This window comes from Ischnura elegans, chromosome 5, assembly GCF_921293095.1.
Source record: "Ischnura elegans chromosome 5, ioIscEleg1.1, whole genome shotgun sequence".
Taxonomy (NCBI): Eukaryota; Metazoa; Arthropoda; class Insecta; order Odonata; family Coenagrionidae; genus Ischnura; species Ischnura elegans.
Genome location: NC_060250.1, coordinates 18,376,457 through 18,398,029, shown reverse-complemented (window position 1 = coordinate 18,398,029; position 21,573 = coordinate 18,376,457). Strand labels below are relative to the sequence as shown.

Here is a 21,573-nt window from a genome sequence, read left to right as displayed (position 1 = left end):
ATTCATTGACCTACCCACGCATTGACAAATTGTCATTCGAATAATTCCCACACTCTGTGAAGAACATCATCATTTATTGCGTTCACTGGTTTAATTATGCGTGCTCTCCTTTTCCTGGAGTTAACACTGTATAAGAATTAAGACTTGTCGTTAAATAACTTTAGAAAATACAAAACAGGTTTGAGGTAGTAGTCACTGCCACTGTACTTCACAGTGGATGAGATGAATTTAAATTATGTAAAAACGTTTTCGGGGAACTATAGCACAAAATGTCGAATATATAAATGTTTTTTTCTGAAAGTAATTGAGAATTTATCGGCCATATAAAAGGGTCGCGGAACTATAAAGCTGACATTATTTAAAAAATACAGGAAACTGACATAATCATAAGGTATATTGTACGCCAAGGGTCTGCAAACATTTCAGAAATTTAATTAACAATGAAATAGAACTCAGAGTGCACCACAAATAGACCCTCTTTGTCGTGTTCTGTAAGTGTCGGAATACCGTAATCGATTGAAAAACACCGTGCACCACTGGGAACCCCTGTTTTAATTCAGAAAAAAGGTGACGTACCCATTAGCGGCGGCTGCTGTTGGCATAACACACTAAAAATACCGTAATTTGTTCGGTGAATAAAAATTTCTCCACGGAGAGGCCTCGCAGCCCGAAGTCCGGGGGACCAATAGTGCAAGAAAATAAAAATAATCCTTATTTGGTGAATTCTATACACTTGAAACTAGCTGTGTAAAATCGAAGCATCTCGTAATACGACCTAAATTGACAAATTCCGACACAAATGTTGCAACAGAAGATTCACAAAATGGCATACATACGTGTTGGCATCCTCGGCGTAATTAAATGGATTAACTTAAGTTAAAATTCGCATGGCTAAATTGCCTAACGATCTGGATTCACCTAAAAGTAATCTATAATCCGGGCAGTTCGACAAAATTAATATTCTTGATGATGCGATCTACTAGAGTTATAACTTTTCAATGGTATTCCTCGAAATTGCAAATGCTAAACTATAAAAAAATTGGAAAAAAAGATGATCGCTCTGCATTTTCCGCCGCGTTGCGGACATTTTTGAAAACGGAATGAAAAGCGACCGCAGTGGCAACAGGAATCACCGTCGTCTGAGATGGAATGGGGCCTCCTTTATGTGGTATATTTTCCCGATAGTGAGCCAGAGGTCGTCCCATTTTCTTTAACTTCCTTAAGGCTTGACTGGGTCTCACTACTCCACAGGCAACTCGAAGTTGCGATTCAACCCATTTTTCGGCAGAGAATTTACAATACCCACTCTACCAAGGCGTAATTTTTTCCTTGATAGTTTTACGTAGTTTTATCCAAAACCGTGAACAATTCACGGATTGAATCGCTCAAGAGAAGAGACGAGAAATGTTCTCATAGAAAGGCCAAAGTGATGATCACAGAAAGTAGAAGTAACGAAAAGGAAAGTGTGATGAAAGGACAAGAAGAATGATAACAAAAGGACCACCCATTCGCAAACGCAAAAGAGATAAGGAGAAGGGAGTCATGCCAAGAAACGAGGTTGGAGAACGAGAGAAGGAAGCGAATGTTGGAGGGAAAGGAGGAAATGAAAAGACATTGAGTCTCCGTTTCCTTAGATGTGGTCCTTGGAATCTCGAGGGAATTCACGAATCGAAAAACTTAATGAAGACATGAGGGGGGTAGCTGAGAAGGAAGGGATGAAGAGGGTGGTGAAGGGAAAGGGGGTTTGTACGGGAAGAGGATAAGGAGGAAGTGAAGGAGAAAGCAAGAAGGAATCTTACGGGCGGCAAAGGAAGAAGGTAAGACGTCTTTTAGCCTGAGGGAGACAAGTCCCTGGCAGGAGGAGTGACATATATACGAAAGCGATGGAACACGTGTTTGAAAATCGAAAAAAATGGCATCCTTCTCTCCCGAAAGACTCCCAATGCCATATTATTTTTTCATCCCTTCGCCGTACCCTTGATATTTTTCTTGGATATATTTTTTTTCATCCTCTCCGCTCGCTCTGAAAAGACAAGACGCCATTTCTTCTTGTTATACATGTATGAAAGGAATTGGTTCCATAAAAGGAATTAGTAAGGCCTCCGCCGAAAAGAAATCAATATCGCCATTCCATTAAAGCCTGGCACTTTACCGCACGTCACGGGAAAGGGGGAGATGGATTGATAAAGTGAGTGCTGAACTAAATGTTGGGGATTCCATTGTGTGCTAATTGTATTACTCCCGAGTTTTCAAGATCCACTCCAAGAATTAAGAATTCCAAACCCAATCTCTTTACAACAAACAGTGTTGTATTCCAAAAATAATAAACAATTGTCATAATCACAAAAAATATAGATTGTGCCGAGAAAAAAGAGAATTAGCACGTTCAGTTCGGGTTCGATGAGCATGCATGTGAGGCGTCAAATCGCTCTTTGGTTGTCGCATATCCCTTTGATTGCGGCGACCTAAATTTCATAGTATTTGGGTCATTTTTTTTTTTAAAAGCAACACCTATTAAAGTCAATTTTAAAATATAATGCCTCGATAATTAATTGTACTCGTGACAGGGAATGGAAAAAATTAATGAAAAAAGATAACTATTTCTTCAGATTTTCAGTAAAACTCTACGCAATAAATTAAAAAATTTGTCATAAATTAAGAAAAATCATAAAGAGATTGGTTGTTATCTCTAATTATAGTAAAAATGTTTACCCCTAAGTAACGCAATGTACGACACTCCCCAAAAAATTCTACAAAAGACAGCAATGATTTGGCATAGAATTATTCGGATAATATGTGTAATTTGTATTTTATTGGTATTGCGATGCAAAATCGCACAAAATGATGGTCTTTTCACTTTCTTAAACGTCATATATAAAAAATAAAGCATTTTTAATTCGCCAGCTTTGCTAAAATACCCAAACATAATAGACCTGGACATGCCGACGAAAGCCAGAATAGAGACACAAATACATTAAGTAATGGCCTATCCGATTCGTATACTTTTAAATTTCCTTTATGGAATACCAGAAATATTACACACTAAGTGACACACGTATTTAACACAATCTTCTTACAGGTAGCAATAGGATTTTTCAGTTCTGGAATGACAGATGAGGAATAATTTCTAATTTACCCACGTAAATGTTTTTCCCCTCTTGGAAAATTGAAATGCTGCCATAACTATCCATAAACAAGGCCCAAAGCCTGTCACTTGTATCGTAATGGCACACCTTTGGCTTATTGTAGGAGGTGAATTGAACATACTGTGACTTCATACATAATGCAACGAAGATTACAGTGAAAAAGATATTAGGAAAAAAAAATTAATATTGGTCCCGATTTCAGCTCCAGGGTGAATAATTTGCACACTCAAGAGAAAAAATTAACGCATTAGGTTATACAAGGAAAGGAACTGAAGTCCTACCCTAAATATGATAAATTTATAAGCATATATACTTGTTCGAGATAAGCTCTATCCTCACCTATCCAAAACAAACTTTTACTTAGGAGCAGCGAATGAATGGCATTGAATTTGGGGATATTCTACGGTCAAAGGCTCTTACACTCACCCTGAATAATTCGGGCACATTAAATCACAAATACTATTCAAATCAATAAGGTATTCTAATCAGAAGTCATTTCCCTTATTTCCTAATTTTAAAGGCCTTACTGTGTGAATATGCGTAAGTACCCTCTGAATAAAAACAGTACAGTGTTTAAGACCACTGAAGACCCGCTTTTATTGAATATCAATATACTATTTTAAATAACTGGTATTGCATAAATTTAAGGATCATAATAATTTATTTTCAGTTCAATTAGTTAGGAGTTGAGTTTTAGCCGATATAGAAAAGATTTTCTAACTTTTGCACTATTAATGGACACGCCCGTGAAGTGGGTAAGCCGAAGTATTCTGGGTGATTTACTTGGATGCGTCCAAGTTAACACACGACAGTTTCGTTGGCTTCGGCATCGGGGTTCTACAGGTCACACCAAAGCGAATTGTTGCCCAGCAACAAGAACACAGACGCAAAGCGCAAATCCTGAGATATATGTTCATCTCCAACCACTGACTTTTGAATGGATGCGGCGAGAGTTGACGCAAATATTTTCGCCCGCAAGTGGCGAAACTTAGGCACCCCATAGTTGTTTCCCTTGCGAATACCACACCACAGCTTTAGCACGCTCGGGAGCAAGTTGCCGACGGGCAGAGCTCAAAGCGTCTCAGCACACACTCGTCTCGACCGCGATAAAAATGGACGAGAGCTCGCAAATGCAGTCTGCGTGGCCGGGTTAACTCAAGTTAAGCAGCGCGGTGGCACGGGACGACGCGCGGAGCTCCGTGACACACATTTAAGGCAGGAGGGATGTCACCCGCACCGACCGTCCGTATCTTCTCTCACCAGCGCGAGCGCGCATCACTTAACTCACAGCCTGAGATATGCATAATCACGCGCAAAATTCCATTCGTAAACATAATTTTGGGAGCGCGGTAGCGTAGTGGGTAGAGCTGCGCTTGGCTTCTGACCAAAGGGAATCGGGTTCGTATCCCGGTTGAAGAATTCGGACACCACCAAATAAAATCTTCGAGGTGTCCCAGAAAAAGGATATTTGGCCCTCCCTACCCTGAATGTGTGATATCCACAAGCCCGTTTCTTTGTCAGGAGAGAGATCTAAACTCATCAACGAAAAAGAACAACGGTTTGAATCACTGTGGGAAAAAATTTAATACTGCAATTCTAATTTTAATGCAATTCACGTAATCACATGATAAAAGCTCAAATAATTTTGTCAAAAAGTCTTGAGATCAAGATAATGAAATGTAAAAACTTATCTGGGATGTGATCTCGTGATGATGACGTGCCATATTGAAACCTAAGTGGTACAGTATCAAATCAATGAGGAATTATAAAGTTTTTTACATTGAATTATGGTAAGTCTATTCCATAAAATCACGCTCTAGACGACGAATTATACTTTAGATCAAGGGTTCACCATTAAAGCATAATTTGTATCATTAACTTTTAGTGATGTGCGAGTACTCCAAATTTCGAGTCGAGTAGTTGATAGTCGACTCGAGTGACTCAAGTAGTAATACGAATGTTGAGCCAAGTAATTTCGGTTACAGAGCTGTCGAGGCCATTAAGTTCAGAAATCTGCCGACAGGAAACGCTATCATGAAACTCATGTCATAATATCGTTTTTAAAGTCTATGAGTTGTTATTCCAATGCTTCCAAAGCTTAAGAGTTTCAGCCCAAGTATATGTAGCTGTCAACCACTATAGTAGTCGACGTGGACGCCGAATACCTTTTCGTCTGTCGCGGCGGCCAGCCGTCTTCAGAACGGCGGTGTAATGGAGTGGACCACTGCATCGCGCACATTTTCTTAAGCGATACTTTTATACCCTACCATACTTTCTTCACTGAAACGCCGAGAGAATACGTAAGAATTGTTACGATTGTACCGAAAATTATGTTTTTTCCCAATATTTAAGTTCACATGTAGTGCCATCTTTTAGGCTATCGGAGCACTACGTACGTCTGTAATTTTCGTTTATTTTCTTGTTGCGTTTAGTTTACTCCTTCAACAAACAAAAAAAATTGCTATGGTGAATTAAACGAAGTACTTAAGAAAAAACTGTTTGGTCTACAAAGCTATTTCTAAGTTATTTACATCGTTCGCTGAGGGCACTTATAAAAATTCCTTCACTGAGGGCTCTTCTGTGCAGTTTGGATACGTTTATTAATTAAATTGACGACATACGCATTACTAGAGGTAAATTCATTTCGATTATGCTAATGGAACTATTTAAGACACATTAGTTTTCATTCACCTCCTAATTGTGTCACATTAACACCAAAATTCCACATTATCTTTTCATTTTTAGATCCAGCTCGGCATTCAGAATAGAAATTCATAAGGGGATTGGTAAAATGAGAATATGCTGGAGTATGGATTGCTGCATTGCCTAGTTCAGGAATTGCCAAACTCGGATACACTCGATACTCGACTGAAGACCAAAAAGTACTACTCGCACATCCCTATTAACAATCGGTTGAAAAATCGTCAAAAACCTATCATCAAATTGACATATATTTTTCAACTGTATTTCTAAATATCATCAGCGAAAATCGTTTTACTTCCCCTCTGGGACACGAATATGATTCCAAAATAGCTCTTGTGAGGTAGTCTTGGAGACGGTGATAGAAATTTGAAAGATTTGCTACCACAAGCAAGCTAGAAACTCATAACAACTAATTAAGTGGTCCAGTTTTCTTCCACGCAAAATAGTTTATTTTTAACAAAATTACAACTCCTATACTCAAATGTCCTCTTTGTAAATATTTTACCTAGCTGTTACCATGTTTTCATAATTCATCAACGAGCCTGAATAAATAGTTGGTTTTTTTGTGGTGATGAATAGGTAGTATTTCCATATAACCAGCTTACTCATTAATTAGGCACTTCAAAGCTTGATGTAAGTAGATAAGATGAAGTGAATAAGGTGAAGTATCTAAGATAAGATCTTAGATACTTCACCATAATTAATCCTCTGCCGCACGATATTCACCAAGTTGGCAGGGTAGGACGGAGGCGTCAGTTTCTTCGAATTCCATACTGAAGTATTTATTCAATCTATTTCAAGTTACCAAAAGTGACATATCAAACACATTATAAATTTTATCGTGGCTTGTCCATCTTAGGCGTGGCAGCAAATGTAGGTGTACTATAATCCACGTCCGTAATTTATTCAATAAGTTTTCCTATTTGTGAGGATGCCATTTGGCCTTTAAATGGGCTGTGGTACGATCGCTGTAAATATACATGAAGGTGAATTTTGTGGAGAACATTACGGCAAAGAGGTCGAGAGAATCCTCACGTAAGACGGAGAGTTAAGCTAGCATGGTACTGAAAGCTAAAGCATAAATTATCCCTTATTACCAACCTGAAAAGATCATGCAATTCATGCTTTGTATCAATATGATCGAATGCTTTCCGGGCAAACAAGATGGAAAAATTCATCTTCTTTTCCTAACTCGCAAACGTTTCGCTTACTACAGTGGAGGACTTAACCTGCCGAATTCCCGGGAGGAATTTTTATACATTATTTGAATATTCACTACTTAAGAGGCTGGATGAATTACTGACAATATGAATGAAAGCTTCTCGGGTTTCCTACCGGGTCAGAATCTGCGTGGTGTAGGCATACACCATGCACATCCTGAAGCTTTCATCTATGCTATTTACCGGAAAAAGCTCCGATTCTTCATAACTGACGATATCATCCGAGGCCTGACGTTTAAAGAATGCCACCATGACCTCAATACCTCGGATTTGAAGAATTTGTGAGAAAGGTTTTCTCAAATTGAGGTGAAGATTGAGTAGAAGTATCCTGGGGCATGAATAGTATTTAGATGATTTATGAAGTACGAATGACATAAAAAATTATTCCCTTGATGACCAGTAATTCGTTGAATTTAAGACAAGACATTACGAATTTAAGACTCGTCATTTTCACAATTACAGGTAAGTTGCTCATTCAAAGTGTGCGTGAGAAATGAATCAGCGAATAACACAAAATTTGGTGAAAATCAAATAAAACAATGACGGAATTCCAATTTACCAATTTACCTGCCTGAAAAAGTAAAATTCACTGGTGAAACAACCACGTTGGAAATTCTTCCAATTCTAGCGCCATAAAGGACTTCCAAAAAGTCACTTCCGATATCGTCAGGCTGGAAAGTAGTTAATTGTTTCGATTTCACCACCTACCCCCGATCGGACAACCCTGTGGCATTTCCCTAAATCCAAAAGCTTGTTTGGACAGGGTAAGACGGAGCCACCTCCGCCTAGTACACAGGAGTATGCATTTCATACTTTTATGGCAAGAAAGCCGCTGCCGTAACCTGCGCGATCTCATTTGACGACGATTTTTATTTCGGAATCTTCAATCGCTCCAGCTGTATCTTGATTCCCAAGACAGGGACAAATTTACGTCGTTCTTAGGGAGAAGGAAGGGTTAATTACTTTTAGGCACCTAGATTGTACGTAATATACCCCATCATATGTGATATTTCGGAAAATATACCACGAAAATTAATAGAAATGAGATATATACGCACTATGCAATAAAATTTGACATTGAGCTAGGGAAATAATGAGCACTTTCGGAAACCTACCCTAAAAATGACAATGTTTCTATTTTCTCAGGTGTTAGAGTCACTACCCTACCTACCGTTCACATACCCTAGTATAAGTATTCAAATTTTCTCCATACTGAGCCATTATATTCCCCCTTGACTTAATACTAGAATTTAACTATTCAATATAAATCAGTGAATCATTCAGGCTATAATGAATGGGTTTTAAGAAACACACAGATTATGTGACCATGCTATTAGTCACTTGCAGTCGCTACACATGATAAGTGATCGGTTTAACTCACAGATACACCACTCCTAGCTTTCCAATGTAAAATAACACATATTGACGCACCGATAAGTGACTTTGGAGCTTTTATGTCAAAAAGTGAAACACTGGAAACTTTTGGCACAAAACATTTTCTGATCTAACTGATCATTGAGTAACCACTCAGCGCCATTATCAATGTGTAATGGACTGATACTGTCTCTAAGCGCTTAAGAAATGTTCCGTCGACTTATTACACATACTTTGTTAGGATAGTGGAGATTTGAATTTTGACAAGGATATGATAAATGTCCACCAGGCTAAACCTGACACGCTTGAGAAGAAAAGTAAAGAGAGTTGAGCTAGAACTATGAATTGCTCATTGTCAAATGAACGGAAGTATTTGTTCTGAGTAGTGGAGGGCTGGCTCACAGTGGTCCGGAAAAAAGTGGACAAAAATAATTTTTGCGATTTTCGTGCAAACTCCATTTTACAATTTACGTTATATTGTAATTATTATGGGGTATACCACTTCACAACTATTATATAATTCTTTTCTTAAATGCAGTTTAGCGTCAATTCTGACGTGAACGTGCCTGTAGAAGGTACTAAGTATTTTTTCCATAAGTTACTCTACAGTGGGGGATTGAAATAATTTCGGTCTTTGATGTGAAGCGCAGTTCTTATACTGGGAGAGAAGCAAAATATTTCGCATCCAAGAATGACTAAAATCGCGTTTTGCTATTCTTTCGAATTGAATACGAAAGGCTTCACGCAATGCTGGGAGAAAAACCCATCACTGTGTCGCGGCGACACAGGGTTCTTCCTCCTTTAAACCCGGGACCCTTGGATGCCGTTCCCAACACCTTCTTCGCTCACTAGGCCACCACGCCCTCCCCCCCCCCCCACCTCACCCCAAACGCGGAATGTTACGGGATGGGAGGTGCGCGGATTCGAAGGAGCGACCTTCACTCTTAGGCCGTCGCGCCGGGAGCGCCATTACCTCTGCGAACGGCGACAAGAGACAGTTCCTGAGCGCTCCTACTGGCTCCATTTGACGAGGCCAAGCTGGGAGGTCTCTGCAGATACGTATGGGGGAGGGGGAGTGAGTCGACGGAATGAGAACGGGGGAAGGGGAGCGACCGACACTCAAACTTCACCCAGAGAAAGAATTAGGTGGCGGCCCCCCGCACCAGACCCTCCTCAGCTGTTCATCCGCAACTAGTCCCTCACTTACCAGCCCAAACCAACTGTGTGATGAGCTGATCTCTACTAGCATTGCAACAGTTATTCGTTTTCCTGGATTTCACACAATTACTTATACCTCTCCTTTTTTAACGGCCCGGGTTTCAATGAATTATCATCATCTTCAGGCGCCAATTATGATCTGTTTATCTTATTATCGTTACCTAGTTACTCTTATAAATGAATATCTTTACCCATCCTTTTCCCCTATTCTGGCGTCCGTTTTAAAATTCATCAAGTAACTAGGTAACGATAATAAGATAAACAAATCATAATTTGCGCCTGAAGATGATGATAATTCATTGAAACCCGGGTCGCGCTCTGTTACAAAAGAAGAGGTATATGTAATTGTGTGAAATCCAGAAAAACTTATAACGGATTACCACAAAGTTAATAAAGAGTTAGTGAATTTTGTACAATTATTAGTATTTTCACAAATTGAAATAAGTAGTATAATCCAAGCGTTTGCGAATTGAAGGATAAATGAATCAATAGAAAAATCTATATTTTATGGAAAATATAATGAATGAGCGAATGCCCAAAATGATATTTTACATTTCCTAAAACGACCTCGGTCCCAAAGTTACGATTTTTTGGGAGTAACATCGCGTCCATTTTGCCTATAAACTATGACGTTCTTATTAAGTCGAAAAAGTCGGGGGTTTATCGGGTAGTTGTTTTAAACATATTAGAGAGAGGCCGAGGACTCACCCTAAATTAAGCGAAGAAACATTTTACGCATTCAAGATTTCATGGCTGTGTTAAGCGAATACCGGGGTTTCAAAGTTACATTGGTCTCTAATGTTTTATATGAAAAAATGACACTCCTCAAGTAACAGAGGTTTAATTATGGTTTAAAAGCTTACGGATATTTCATCACATCCAAGTGCTGCACAAATCCCAGAACAACATGAAAAACTGTATGGATATCGTATGTATACTAATTGATGCTAGTTCGAGATGTTGAGGGATTATGTTTTTAATGAAATGTAAAGATTGAAAAACGTCACGAGAAAATTTACTAGAGATCAACTGATTCACTTTTTAGCATGAAGTTTATTCGCAAAGGGTGAAACTCACATCAGAATACGATAAAGGTGTGCTGATTTTATATAGGAGTGACTTTATTCAGGCTAATACGAACACGGAGATATTTTTGGGATTTAATAAATTCCACTAGCATTTGAATTAGGTGCCTTTCAATCGCTAGATAAACGCTCTACTCAGTAATCTAACGGACTTATCCGACAGTATGGATGTTGAAAACTGAAAAAACCTGAAGTGTGCGAAGAAATTTCGAGCTCACCCACGAATCTTCCCAGCCGTTCCCTCTTCCATTTCCCGTGTCTCCCTTACCTGGCCAAACGCAACCCACCACGATAAAAACTGAAGAGACCTCGGTCTCTCCGCGTATTTCGGCATAGTATTAATATTTCTCTTTTCGTGCGGGAGGTTCCGTCAAAGCTGTTTAAAAACAGAGAGACATATTTGAAAAATATCTTCACTCCAAAAAAGCTCCATAGTTGTTTAGGACACATTAGGGTGGAGCCGAAGACTCATCCCAAACTAAGCGAAGAAATAATTTTACGCAATCAAGGTTTCATGGCTCGAACTCTGGAGATTTCCAGGAGGATCGCCCAGATTTTGACGAAGCATCCCTCCATCAACAGCCTAACACTCTACTGTCTAGGTCATCATATTGCCCCGCCATCGCTCTAACTCCCGGAAAAATTAGCAGAAGAAATCTTTAACTAGCTAGTAGTCCTGCACCTCATTGCTCTTTGCAGCTCCTAAAGCACCCATAAATACCCACAAACATGCAAAAACATGAAGCTGAGGCAATCGTTTCAGTAATGATATGGAAACAATTCATCTACGAAAACTATATGAAACTTCAACTTTACTCTACAAAGACTTCTACGGAAACAATCACGGTGAAATATTTAACATGAAACAATATTTAACATCAAATCCTTAACGCGTTTTTAATAATAAAAACGCCACTTCTTAGGTTCAAGAAGCGTAGTCGGAATTCTAAATGCAATATGAAAAACGAATTTGACACTTACGAAATTTCCAAGACCAAGAGTGAGCTATTGTTTTTACCACAAAAATAATGTGAAAATACCAAAAAAATAAATTTTAAGTTTAGTACATTACACTCTGCGATAACTGCAACGTGATTACTCTGAGCTATTAAACTTGAGGATATAGTTCGTCATTTCAGCGAGAGTTTTCAAATTAATTGTTTTACTTTAGGTAAAGTAGGTATTGTAGAAACTTCAGTACTTTTTTACGAAAATTCACCAAAGTTATCGAGATTATTAATCCCTTACCGCTCCAGCGATGAAGTCTCCAGATAAGATATACGCCCTGACAACTGCCGATTTCCGAACCATACAGATTCAACATTCATTTTCACGATCAAAGCAAAATTTCAGTTAGCATTTGTTATACTAGTCATAAAAATAGTAAGCACTCGTACGTACTTTAACTCATTAGTTTCGATGAGGCATCGTGGAGTCGTTTATCATTAATCCACAGCAAGCAGGTTAAACTGCCGAATATATCGATTAATTTCCAAAAGGTTCAACTCTTGGATTTTGATCTCATCTTAGCGAAATTTCATCGGTCAAATGCAACCATCATAATGGCAGTTTATCTTCAAAACTTCATTAGGTTCTTGAATTCAACTATTTTTTGAATAGCATGGAGAATATAAATTGTAATACATTAGCTAGAAACTTTTGCGCTAGGGGACGAAAAATATGAGAACTAGCCCCATGCTTTGTCCATTTGAATCGGCCAACTAAAGCAGGTACGTCTTGCGTGTTGCCTATCCCTTATTGCATAACGATTACTGCATTGTTTCAAGCGTAGGCTGCAGTAAGTTTCTCAAGGCAATGGTGAGCCACATTTGGGTTGTGACTAAAACGATGCCTTCCGACACAGATACCGTGAGTTCAAGTCATAATTCTAAAGACAAATTATTCAAGAATAATCAGATTCCTTGGTATTATGAGGAAAACAGTAGAAATCAGAGCTTCGTCCGTAGGAATTGACGTAAAACCTAGTTCCACTACCACTGCTTGGCTAATAGCTGGCTGATTTGAGTGCCCAGGTATTTATCATTCTTTCCACTACCATCCTCAAGGGTAACCTCTGCTGCTGACATACGACCTGTCGTTGGAACATTCTTGAAAACTCTCATAAACTACACGGGGAGGAAACTTACAATGAGTTGAGGAGAGATACGGGCGTTTACCGCGAACGAAGAGTAGAGTCACACAGACAACGAAACAGTAACCGGGGCATTGTTACGCCACGCCTGCCTGGCTAAGCGCGGGAAAAGTGGCCCAATCCCAGGCCTCAACGTACGAAATGGTTTCACAACATGGCTGCTGCGCGTACTGCAGCGAGATTCGAACGGAGCACGAACATTGAAAAAAAAACAATAAATGAACATGCAAAGATGGCGACTACGGTGGATGATGGTAGCTCAATCAAAAACGGGAAAAAACATGTGCCTTGAAGAGTATTCGACTGAACTTTCAACGGTAAAGTACACACACGAACATTCACGATCCATTTCACTGCACTTTGACAACATCGTCAGGTAAGGCAAGAAATCAAATGGGAGGGAAGAATGTGGAATGATTTGCTGATGGACTGGGAGAATTTTGGAGATGCATGAAGATGACGAACATAGTGCACTTTTTGATGGTGATGATTTGCAACAGCGATAAAGCACACACACACAAAAATCGGGGAAAAAGACACACACAGAAAACACAAGGGGGAGAAACTTATAAATACGTACCTCGAACACTTTTAGGTACAAAAACCGCCGCACAACAACACAAACACGCGCGAACACACATTCTTTTGTTCACTACAATCTCATTCTCCTCGCGATCGCCGCACACGTGTATTCGCCCTGTGGCGACGCTCGTCCGACGACTGGCAAGAGGGCTCCCAGAGTGTGTCGCCGCGGCGGACGCGAATCGCCCGAGACGACGACGAGGACAGGCGGAACCCGGCCATGGACGGGCCTTCCTCCGACGACACGGGAGGCGGGGCGGCGCGCGCGATTTACTCCTCTCTCTGTCTCTCGCTGCGCCCGTGGAGTCAAATGCCGGGGCCGGCTGCTGTGTGGCTGGCGCGCGGCGGTGGCTCTCCCTCCGCGGCCGAGCTCGCTCTCCGTCCGACAACCAACCCTTCTTCCCGCTCTATGGACTACCTACTCCCCCGCTGCTACACTCGGGGCCCGGCGCGCCGCTACCATTCACCCACGCAAAGAACCCCGCGCGCGCTCGGAGGGGTGGCACGTCTTGCACGCCCCCCCTCCCCACTCTCCTCTCCTCCACCTCCCCTCCTCCGCCTCCATGACCCCCTTTAGACCAGTCACCGCCCTTCCCCTCCGTCGCCCGGCCCGAAACCCCTGATATCGTCCGAACCCCCACTCCGAGGCGCGTCTCGCCCAGGATACGAGGCGAGGCCGTTTCGCATGCACTCATACATATGTAAGTACATACTATATTTACGGGGTGCGACAAAAGTGGGTGAGAATTCTACCTACTTCTACTTGGTCCCTCCGAGGCATGGAAAATATGTCATTTTCGTGGAATTTGAAAAAAAATATGCTCACGCGATTTTGCGTAATGTATCGGATTGCTGTATTGTTAAAAAGTTTCAACCCTAAATACGGACACATTTTTCTGACTTCATTGGGCAAGGTAAGTCTAGTAGACTACCCATTCCCAATTAAGTCAGAAAAATATGAACTTTCCTTTCATCAAAAGTATTTAGCAATGAAAAATGCTAATTTTCACATCACCTAACATATAATGTACACTAAAAAGCTACCTTATAAGTAACATATTATTTTCATTCAAACAGAAGTTTAAATTGCACATTTATTTCCCATATAGTCATACATCTAGTCCAGTAGACTCTTTTAACTTTTTCTTTTAGCTTACACAAAAAAAATAAAATACTTTTCGTCACGCCTCCTTTGTGCTCATTATACGTAAAGTTACACTATGATCCAAACATTTTTTTGTTGCACTTTTCATTTATATTTCGTGCAAACAGACGTTTTGCGACTGTGTTTGCTGCAAACACGCCTACATCATATGCGACAAAATTGTTTTTTTAACTAGGCCTCTAGCTACTGGGTACCTGAAACGTCTCTTTTTCTTCTTTGGTATTTCAGTGGTTGAATCATTTTCCACCTCAACATGAAAAAAGGCAATTGCTGCTTGTGTCCATTGGGAAAATTTGGTCGAAGACGACGCTATGTGGTAAAACTCTTATTGGAAATATGATCTAAAGAAAAATTGCTGACCTTTCCCACGTAATTTTGGTGGATAACGAAAGAAGTAGTAAACTAATAATACCAAATTTGACTTAAGCATTGCTCACAACGATTTAACTTTCCTCGGAGTTACTATAGAGTTGAAATTCAATAAGTGTGTCAGTAGGTTTGCAATAACTTAAAATTGCTTAACTCAAATTAGGAGAGCCATCGGTTGAAAAAATTATATTTATCTTCTTATTCACCAGCCGTAAATATGATAATATACTCTATCTAGGAGTATAGTTTCTAAGGCAAATCCTCTAAAATCGATACGCGACATATGCGCATTTTGTGCAACGATTGAAGCGAAATTCCATTAATTGATCTTCCTCAGAGTAAGGCAAGGTAGGGATTAAAGGTTAGGTTGAAGTAAACGAGGTTACAATTTTAGTATACTAAAGTGACAGAAACAGTACAAACTAATTTTCCTCAAAACCAACGTGGTAGCAGTTTAACCAATGCCGAACCAATGGAGACTTTCGACCAAAAATGTAATTTTCAAGCTGTGTACATGTATCTTCGGAAGTAGCAATTTTCGATACCACGCTATTACATGTAATATAGTTAATGCAATATTACTTGATCTGCCCGTAGACTTTAAAGGAATTAATTTGCAATCCGTAAGGAAAATTATAATCACATCTTGAATTTGAATTTCGTTATAACACAAAATGGATAGAAGTAACTAATGGCATTAAAAAATAAGATAAAAGATAAGCCTGAACTACAAGCATAACCAATCTACATACGGAATCATGAACTAATTAATCGGAAATAGTTAAAGAAAATATGAGATGAGTCCGTTTTTTTAGGAGTTAACTTCTCAGTAAGTAGTCCTTGGAGCTACATGAAAAACAATGTATAATAATGGTAAAATAGTCATTCAGAAATATTGATGCCCGAAGGAACCGCGTAAACTCAGTAATTCTAGTTTTCGACGAATAATATTGTATCATCTGCCGGCTCATTTGTAAGTAGAATAGAAACAGGGGTTATAATTTATTTTCTGACATTAATGAACACGCACGACGAAGCACAACGATTAGGAACAAAAATTTAACTGAAGTTTTATGCATCGTCACCAAATTAACAGAAAACATGCACGCGACAGAGTTGACCTATTATCGCGGAGTCAATAATTAAGTTTCAATGACACCTATCACTTTTTAAGCAGATAAAATATATTTTCGCATTATTTTATCTCTAAAATAATGTAAATAACAGGATGAAAATTAGCAATTGCTTTTTCACGATGGCCACCACTCTGAATATTGGGAAGCATTTCAATAATAAGATCAACAAGGAGCACATTAATGCAAAATTAATTTCTGTTTTTAAAAGATAAATACAATAAAAGCAGGAATATTCAATATGTATAAGTGTTGCAAACACAAGTATTGAATTAATTCACGCACAGAGGAACAAAATCGTCATTGTGAGTGTTTGACAATTATCGAACCTTTACATATACTTTGACACCTAGTACTTCCATCCAAAAATTCGATAAATTATGGCGATGCATTGCCATTACCAGATTTTAAATACTGCCCCTTTTTAAAGAGAATATGATTATCCGGAACATTTGAAATGGAGCCATTCAACTGGCTATAATAAACTTCCGGTGATTTTCACGAAAAATGTTTCCTCACGTACACAAATGTATTTCCGCCTTAACTTTGGTTTAATATACGCACACGTTTTCAGAAATCGACCAATGGATAATAATATATATTCTAAAAACAAACATAGTTGAAAAATACTTCTGTCGAAGGCTTCAGCCTACTTCTAATCTACTCTTGTTATTCGACTAACACGTTTTTCAAGAAATACGTGCCTATATTATAGATTAAACAGAAAGATGTTAGATATCGTGTATTGCATTATCTCATGCTATGTAAATGCAGAAAACCACAACCCCGCTTTTAACTGCATTTCGACCGGAATATCTTTGCACCAAAGTGTATGATTGCTAACAACAAAAGCTGGTAAATGTGCTACTCATTTTAACAGGCTTTAGCAGGAAATATGCAATATCATACACCCACCGAATCAATAAGAAGATATTTTGATCACTATGAACCATCCCATTAATACGCCGCGTGGCTCAATCAATTCATTTGTTGAGAGACTCCAATGAATCCCAGAGTTTACGACATCTACGGCTTTCCTTGTAATAAGACATTTCAATACACAAAATTGACAACAATATTGCTTGAACAATTGAGAGTGGATATCATTCAGAGCGACAAGGAGAACATCATACTAGAACCCCACGATATTACCGACGATATCCCACGAAATCGATAAATTATGTCAGACATTTTGCCAAACAGATAGTTATTGGAATTCGTTCTTCCCCGAATAATAACTGCTAGGCGGAACTTCGTTTGAGCATTACTTTTTTATTTAATAACGACTGGTGTCCTAAAATCCACCGATACACGCCTATTGAGGTATCCTGCGGGGTAGAATGTAGATGTGGATAGATACAGAAGTTCCACTAAAGCAACGGTTGAAAAAAAATAACTTTATCTTCTAAGGCACTTAAAAGAAATTTCCGAGAGTAATTCTCAAAATGTTCAGGGTACTATCGCTTCCTCTTTCACAGTGAACCTTACTGAATGAACCTAATTGACGCTAAGTACGAAGTAGGAAGTAAGAAGTACGGCGGAATTCCCAATGGCAGTGATACGTACAAACAAAGGAGAGCCAATCTGAATCAATGCCTCAACTCGTGTAGTACAATGCAAGCTTTTCGCTGATAAACTTTAGGCTAATTTTCCCTACCTTCATCTCATTGACAAATCAATGAAGCATGTAAGTTTAATGGCGAATGAATTAAATTCAAGATAGTTTACGGCATGACATCAGTTTTCCGAGGAAACAACACGGGTCTAATAAATCGATTGGTCAAATATTGGATAATTCCTCTCAGAGACAGAAATAAATAAATGATAGTAACCTAAGCTGTCATATCCAAAATTTTATTATATTCCGTTTTTCCCTAAGCTAAAAAGCCTCATGGATTGCAATAAAAAAATCAAATTATCTTCACGGTGTGACGTGGAACAGCAATGAAAACGGCCCCATACTTCTAAATTATGGATTTCAAAGGTCTGCGGATCAGTCTGGAGTGATATATAGCATATATAGTGACCTAAGGAAATCAACCTTTGGCTTGAAGCACTCGGTGATTTAAATGTAAATTAACTCAGTATAAATACTGTCTCAGATAATATGCCGCTTTGTTCCGTCCAGATAGCCAGAGAGGGAAAATATTTAAGACGATATGCAGATGGTAAAGTATTATAATGGAATATATTTACATTTATATTAGGGTACTTAGGTAGGTTTCTCGAATCGAAACATATTTTGTGAAAACTACGATCTTTGTTTATTCTAGATGAGTGAAAATATCGCTTTATATTGATGCTATTTCTATTGCTAATGATTCAATCGTTGTTCAACTAACTTCGCAGAATTACATCATGAGTAAGGGAGTTAGCATGATTTAGTAATTTTACAACTACACTACCAAAGGAATTTTACCCTTGATCGTGGCACGGTTCAAACCGGTTGCGTTAAATAAAAAATGTGTGGAAAATTTCAAAGTTGTTGCCTCTCTGGGGAGTGTAGAAGCCTGGCTGGTCAAGCGCGTGGCTACTGATCGAGGAGTTCCGGGTACAAATCATTAGGGAATCCTTCGAACACCACTGAAGTCCTCTCAGTACGAGGCACAGTGAAAGGAAATGGTCTCCCTTCGTTGCATGGGTAAAATTCACTCCCCTGTTAGTTCGAGGTGAGCTCTACCTCCACCTATCCAAACCAACCTCCAGATTGAATCGCTGAGTGAGTAAGTTATTACTCCCATCACCATGCTTATTGATGCTCACATAATTCGTCGTAAAATTCAATTTTTTTACTGTTTTATCAGGTAAGAAACCACTCAGTATGAATGTCTCCTGTAAAAGAGATACCTCTCGGAGGGGACGAAACAAGCACAATAGTATGGAATGTTACAATGCCTCCCCGGGCGATGTGTGGCTGCAGGCCCTTTCCTCCCTCACTGCGATCACGCAACTCCCACTTTGCCTATTCCGTAAAGCCCTTGGCATATTCCTCACTCTTTTATGGGTCTCTTAAGGACCTCGGGAGGCCTTCTAGACCCCTCTCCCATACCCCCCCAAAACCTACCCTCACGACGATCCTCCCCACCCTCATCTCTCTCTCTCTCCACTCCAAGCTTACGCCCGGGATTTCTTGAAAGGCGTAGGCACTTCCTCCGCTGCATGGCGCCCCCTTCAAGAAGCGCACTCCACTGCCCTTCAAAATACGGCGCTCGCGCACTCGAGAACTCTCGCCATACGACGACGACGGGAGTCCGCAGCATCACCGCAGGAGCCGAAGCTAAATTTATGCCCCCTAAAAACCCCGTGCTCTCTATGAGAAGGGGTTTTAGTATTACCATGCAGCGCCTAACCTCACGTCGTCTCTACCTCGCGAAATCCCCACTTGGCCACTGCCCTCGAAGCTCTCCTGCAATCTGCTGCTTCGCACACACACATGCATAGACTCAGCGAGGATTAGTACTTGGAAAAGATAATAGTACTGCTATTATGTACTGAACCGGATGATAATGACTATTATCACTGTAGTATCCAAGAAAAAGAGAAATAACAAGGGGTAGTTCATCATCCTTGAACAATTACATGTCTTATAGGACTAAAATTACTATCGCAATAAATAAAAACATTATTTTTTTTAATACTAAAATTATCCGGATAATTCGCGAAGTTCGTGCATGAGGATAATGCTCCCACACTAAGGTTGGAAAACTAGCTGACCGGGGCTATGTAAACGCCAAGAGGTTGGAAATGACCTAGAGTGTCGAAACCATGGTCTGTAGTTGAGTTTTCTATTAAAGTTTTGGAATTACCATTTTTAGTTTTTATCATGGATGTATCGCACTTCCACCAATTCAAGCCTGAAACGTTTTATAAGTTCCCAAGAGGTTTACCGCACGCGGAGAATGACGGTGGATAAAGAAAACTTCAACAATAAAGGTACGCGAATATCGATGACAGGAGGAATTATATTTTTTTACATTGAAGGAATAAATGATACACACTAATTGCAATTTTATTAATCCTAGTTTCAAGGTTCTTAAATCATTCACGACTGGTTTTGTTATCGCGATTATCTTCATCTAATCAACGAATATAATTTGGAATGGAATAAAAACTATGATGGAAAATAACTTAATGTTATAAATCATAAATTTAAGCTTCTAAACCCATCCGGATTTAAAGACATATGTGCTACCCTGCCACGCTTTAAAAATTACAAATGTGGATTTAAAACTAAGATATTTTCGATATGAGGGCTGCAAACTGCCTAAAAGTTAATACGGAAGCAATTATCTTTTCATCAACATCAAGAGTCATTAATGCAAAGATTGATTTGACGCAGGCCTACCCTCAACTTCCCAATCGGCTAAAACACATTAAAACATTGCTCTTAGATAGCTCCCCTGCTTTACGTACTTCATCACGTCCTCCATGTAGATATCTCATCCGTGGATTTCCTCTGAAATTTCCCCTTTTACCTGTTCTACTTAGCTTTCATCTAAGCAATACTTGGACACCCGTAATCACTTGCATAAAAAATATAAGGAAAGTACACGAAGAAAATTCACTACTTCTTGATTAACTTTGTGGTATTTCATAATAAGTTTTCCTGGATATCATACAATTACTTATGCCACTTCTTTTTTACTGAGCGTGACCCGGGTTTCAGAGAATTATCATCATCTTCAGGCGCAAATTATGATTTGCTTATCTTATTATCGTTACCTAGCTACTTGATGAATTTTAAAACGGACGCCAGAATAAAGGAAAAGGATGGGTAGAGATATTCATTTAGAAGAGTACTGTCCTCACTTTCAACAATTTTTAAAATTTCTAACTGCTCTCTAGAGTCTCTCCGCCGGAATATCTCTACCCCTCCTTTTCCCCTATTCTGGCGTCCGTTTTAAAATTCATCAAGTAACTAGGTAACAATAATAAGATAAACAAATCAATATTTGCGCCTGAAGATGATGCGTTCTTTGCGCAGATTGCGCTCTGTAAAAAAAGAAGTGGTATAAGTTAATGAGTGATATTCAGCCAAAATTAAGAACATAAGAAACTTCAAAAGATCATCAGCCAATCGGACGACACTTGAGCCTTACTGTTGTACTCGCCAAACGGTCGATTCAGTTTAGTTTGAATTCGGAAATTTAGACAGTAACAGGCCTTGAGAATGGAAAACAAGTCGTTTCCGAAACGTCGGCCAATAAGACTGAATTAACCTGGAGTAAAGCCCGGGAAGAATTCCTGAAAGTTATTTTTCATCTGAATAATTATATGGGTGAGGTTTGAAGATAGGAGAACTGCATGTTATGAGAGTTATGTCAAATCAATATCAGCACTGATGGCTGTTGATGAGTGAAGTATCATCCAGCTTGATTTTATCATGAACTTCCATACCGTAGTTTTATACAGGGAATTATAAACTC

At 39.3% G+C, this 21,573-nt stretch overlaps 1 protein-coding gene across 12 annotated transcripts in view; it reads right to left on the bottom strand.

The window, feature by feature from the left end:
- Positions 1-13,921, bottom strand: part of LOC124158546 (disintegrin and metalloproteinase domain-containing protein unc-71) — a 967,603-nt gene extending 953,682 nt beyond the window's left edge. For 10 of the 12 annotated variants that reach the window (XR_006864826.1, XM_046533688.1, XM_046533691.1 and 7 more), the window contains exon 1: positions 13,479-13,921. The gene's annotated coding sequence lies outside the window, so the exon portion shown is untranslated. The remainder of the gene's footprint in view (positions 1-13,478) is intronic. The other 2 variants (XM_046533690.1, XM_046533692.1) reach the window with 1 other exon arrangement.
- Between the last annotated feature and the right edge of the window lie 7,652 nt (positions 13,922-21,573).